Here is a 5,391-nt window from a genome sequence, read left to right as displayed (position 1 = left end):
ATGGATATATAAATTGAGCGATGTCAATAATATGTAGTAGATAAATTACAGTATTCCGATATATAAACATAAAAAATAGTTTTTGTCCATTTCTAACGTAGTACATCTTACCAACCTCTATCTCGATCGAATGTTGATCTTCGTCACATTGGGAGCAACAAGGTAAGAAAACAGTGTTTGTCTTCGTTTCTAATTTCAGAATTAATGTATTTTTTTGGCGAAGGATCTACGAGGCCTTGATATACAGTACATTTTTTTTAATGCGAACATAGGAGTTTGCATGCAATGTAATTTCCCTATGTTCGATTTTTAAAAAAACACATCAATCTATTGAGTAGTTCAAATGAGTAGTAGATACAATTGACAGCTGTCACATTTTTAAAAATACCGCCGTCCAATTTAATTACGAAATCGGTTAGGTTATTGCTTAGAATGTCAAGGAGGACACTTCGAACATTTATTGTAATTGTTTTCGTTACTTATTTTCTTATTTTCTTCATTTATGTATTGAATAAATCAAATTAGTAGAATACCAGGTGCACATGACCTACAAATAATTGAAGGTTGGTTCACAATGAATTGTGATGTCAGCGCATGCCATGTGAAGTCAAGTTATCGTAAGTTTAAGAAAAATGTATCCTAAAGCTGTCATGGCCGAGTGCTTTTCATCATAAAGACTATGAGTTGCGGTTCATAGTCACACAAGTTGCGCGTTTTGGGAATGTGAACCGCGCACACCTCATAGATTGATGTGTTTTTTTTAATCGAACATAGGGAAATTACATTGCATACAAACTCCTATGTTCGCATTTTAAAAAAACTCACTGTATGTATTTGAAGTCAGCGTTCAACGTACGTTATTCCCCTTGCCTGATCCTAGAAAGAAATTGGAGTAAGTAGTACGTTGAACACTAAATTTAAGGATTTCGTGAATTCTTCGCGAAAAAATACATTGCCGTTTCCCTATATGGTGCATTCTATCTGGAACACGAACATAGATACCGTATAGAAAAGTTATAGATAAGTTCTGCGTTAAAATTTGCCCATGTCACAATTATTGTGTATGTTACCATTGTATTTATAAATACATGATGTTACACTTAATACAATATCACCAAAGTGCAACAAGTATGACGTTTGAAGGTCACCCAGGAAACCTGCGCAACAAGAGCATAAAATCGGATAAGTGCGCCCATCGAAGCAAAAGACACACTACTCCTTAGGTCATCTTGATCGAGTTAGTGGTGGTTACTATAACCTATTATACTATGCTATAACTCAGGAGTAATTCCTTTTCAATGACAAAAATAAAGGACGTCTTGTTATTTTGCTTACTGAGACGTTTGTGGGTGAAAGTTTCTCACAGTAAAGCAAGACAAGTTAAAAAGTCATTATGCAAACATAAATGACGAGAGCGTATTTTCCTCCTAATAATGCTAGGACCAGGAAAAAATACCGGTAGGCACGAGATCGTCACACCCATTCTCTTTCAAATGAGCCGCCTATCGTCGAAGTCTACCTACAGTTTAATGATAGTGGACCGTATATAACTACAAACAAATTTTGAAATGGGCATTAGTTTTACTTTTATTCGAAGTGTCTACATATGGAACTTTTTATAAATGCTTTCGTAAATAGCATTGCGCATTGTCTACATTAGAAATTTCATTGAATACCTTCATAAATAAAACATACAACATACGCTAATAGTAATTTTGAAACCGGTAATAGTTTTAGTTTCATTCAAGGTACCATTGCGTATGCGCAAAACCAAATTTTAAAACTGGTGTTACATTTGTCATTATTCCAAATGCCTGTGTATAAAATTTCATTTAAATGCTCTCATAAATAAGAAAGTTGGCATTGCGGATGCGCAAAGCAACATTTTAAAAACGTCGTTAATTTTACTTATATTCGTAGTGTTTACATACAAAGTTTCATTTAAATATCTTCATAAATAAAAAAATTAGCATTGCACATGCGCAAATTTTTCACACTGGGCATGCGCAAAACCAAAAAATATCGGGATGCACGGAATCCTTGGACCAAGCCCTTTCAAATGAGCCCTAGATCGCCCTGGTTCAGTGGTGTAGGAGTACGTGTGACGGACGGACGGGTGGGCAGACGGAGGACGTCAAGTGCAGCCAATAGCGATTTTGAGGAAAATACGCTAAAAAACGCAGACCACCCGATTATTGCCACGGCCATGACCGCACGCTAGCTCACTTTATATTGATGTATTTCACTCGGTATTTCATAAAGCTTAATCTTTCGACCTTTCGCGCTTTTGGTTATATATGTTACGGTAAAAGTACATAATTGGTGATTGTATACAATCACCGGTAATTGTATACAATCACCAAAGTCACTGGTAAATGTACGAAATTATTCTTAATTATCTACTTTTACCCGTAATTGTATACAATAACCAAGGACCAGCGGTAAAAGTAAGAAAATGATATCAAAAGAAGAAATAAAAATAATAAATTCAAATAGTTTTTTTAAGAAGTGTAATTTTTGTTATTATTGTTTTTTTTAACCTAAAAACAAGAGGGTTTTTGCCTGAATCAATAAAGAGGCAAATTTTTACTTTTACCAGACTCCGGTAAATGTATACAATTACCGGTAATTGTATACAATTACCACATTATGTACCCTTACCGTAACATATACATATAAAACGGGTTAAATGCAAGAGCAGAAGTAGGAGTTTCGGCGCACTGCTATTTGAACTTCGCCCATTTAGTTGCTTTTGCTTCCGCTGTGTATTGAGTGTCCGTATCCTACTAGGCCGGTTCTGAACTAGTTCAAAGACCTTGATGGGCTCATCTTCAGGCTATATAAAAATGATACTTGGCCCTCGGTATACTTTTCGTTTATATCGCCACGAAGACGACCCACTTCGTAAAGTACAATTTGGCTGCGCGAAACACACTAGCACAGGCTCCACGTCTGAGATGCCCATGGAATCACTTCTCGCCGAGCACGAATTTACTCATATTTATATATGTCCCCACTTTATCTACTGTAATTAAGTTCCGCCTATCTTACTACGATAAAGTGTTTATAAGTTCTGCATGCCTCTCTTACGGTCTTTTGTCAATTCAACTTCAGTACGAAATAAACGCAGTTAAACAGACTCTTCTTACGGTTATCATTAATATAATGACTCATGTATAATCACATCCTGAATATACAGACGTAAAGCAGCTTTTATGATCCTATTTATTTACATGTGAAACGAATTAGCATTTCTAGCGCGATTGTTGCGTCCCCAAACTAGAATAAAATATCCTTTCGTTTTTCCTTTAATGAAAATACCCTGTGCGTCGTTCGCATCGATTGATCGATCCAACAACAATCAAGATGTCGCCGTGCAGTTCGCAGCAACCCTGAACGTCTTTGTTAAGAAGCAAAGCGTCAACACATCACATCATGAAGATTTCGTTATAACAAATAATTGTCCTCGGCCAAATCGCAGAAAAGAGCAATCTTCGCTATTGCAACAGGTAGACAGCCGAATAGAGAGTCCGGTAGAGAACCGGGTAGAGAGCTCAGTAGAAAGCCCGGTAGAGAGTCTGGTAGAGAACCTGGCAGAGAGCGAGGTAGAGAGCACGGTAGAGGTCCGGTAGAGCGTCGAGTCGCATGCTCAGGAATTTCGATTGTCGATAATACGTTAAATGGTGAACATGAACATTGAACACCTTATAAAATGGCTGCACTTCTCCCTATTGTAGCAGCTACCAGGCAGATCGTTCGTTTAGAACCTACCATCAGGTGTAGCAGTAGCTAAATGAGCAGAAGAATCCGCTCGAGTGGGGATGGAAGGATGGCCAACATCTGAGAACACTAACAACCCAGGAATTACTCATAGAAAAACCTCTTCAGGACTGGACACCGAAAGGATTAATAGATTGAGAGCTCTTTCTTGATTCAGTGGGTGATGGTGGCGCATGGCCTTTTTAGTTTGTGGAGCGGCGATTTGTCTGGTTAATTCCGATAACGAACGAGACTCTAGAACGCACGGAGGCGCACGCTCGGCGGCACGCTTTGCGCGTAGTCGTCGGAGCCGTGTCATCGTCGTTCGTACACAGACATCTCAAAGGCCGCGTGCCTGCCGCGCAATCAAACGTCTCCCTGCGCGTCGTATCTCGGTGCGGCGCGCATGACCCCGTCCGGTCGCCCAGCGGCCGCGTCAAAGCGACAGCGGACGCGCGCGTGCGACGGTTGCATGAGCGCACGGTTCTTGCACTGTCTGCTCGAAGTCGCGCTATAGAGAGCAATAATAGGTCTGTGATGCCCTTAAATGTCCTGGACCGCACGAGCGCTACACTGTGCGTGTGTGCGAAGATCAGTGAATAAAGAATACCAGGAAGGAGCATTAATCAAGTTGTATACGAGAGAGAGAGTGCGACGGAAGTCGGCCATTTGCAAAAGCCACTTATGAGCCATTTTTGTTGTGGCTGTTGCAGTGACATAAAAAGAATGGTTAGTTGTTGTGCTTGTGGTTGCTCCAAAACAGAAAAAAATAACACTTTTGGAATTACATTTCATGTGTAAGTATTGATACCAATATTATTTTTATATAGTACATGTCAATTTACAAATTTTTTATCGGAATGTAGTTTGAGGTTAGTTAAACAAAAGTCATAGGCGGAGTAGACACATGGGGTTTAGATTGTTTTCGTGTAAAATTCTTTATAATTGTATCCTTCTACAACTGTAAGGTAGGTACGCCACTGGAACAGGAAACTACTGTCCGCCATTTGCAAAAGCCATCGCGGTCGCACGTATATTGTTGATATTCTCCTTCCTGGTATTCTTTATTCATTGGCGAAGATAGTCCTCGGCCGAGAGAGCCGATTAATTCGCTGACACTCCTGCGTGCTAAAGATTGGGGCTTGAAATTCTACCCCATGAACGAGGAATTCTCAGTAAGCGCGAGTTATTACCTCCTGTTGATTACGTCTCTGCAATTTCTACACACCGCCCGTCGCTACTACCGATCGATCCTAGTGGAAGCGTTTCTTGAGAAGGTAGGTGGTAAGGTTGTCGTTCCTTCAAGGGCTTACCACTAACATACCGCCGGCCAGTAAAGCGCAATTTGTTTTTCCAAAAAAATAGTTTTCTTAGTGTTAATTGTCATATTTTTCCAAAAAAAAACTGAAAACAAAAAATATATACTTTTACACCCTCCTAAACTCTGGAACGGTTTACTGCCAGCCAACCAGCCAGTCGGCCAGCCGCCCAAGGTGAGATTAAAAGCTACCTTTTTACAAATGAATTTGAAAAAAATGAGCTAAAAACTTAACTGTGAGTTGGTAGATTATATTATCTTGAACACAATGTAAGTATCCGATACCACCCTCCATGTTTCAAGATAAAGAAAGT

Source organism: Photinus pyralis, unplaced genomic scaffold (assembly GCF_008802855.1).
Source record: "Photinus pyralis isolate 1611_PpyrPB1 unplaced genomic scaffold, Ppyr1.3 Ppyr1.4_LG2, whole genome shotgun sequence".
Classification (NCBI taxonomy): domain Eukaryota; kingdom Metazoa; phylum Arthropoda; class Insecta; order Coleoptera; family Lampyridae; genus Photinus; species Photinus pyralis.
This window is presented reverse-complemented; position numbering follows the sequence as displayed.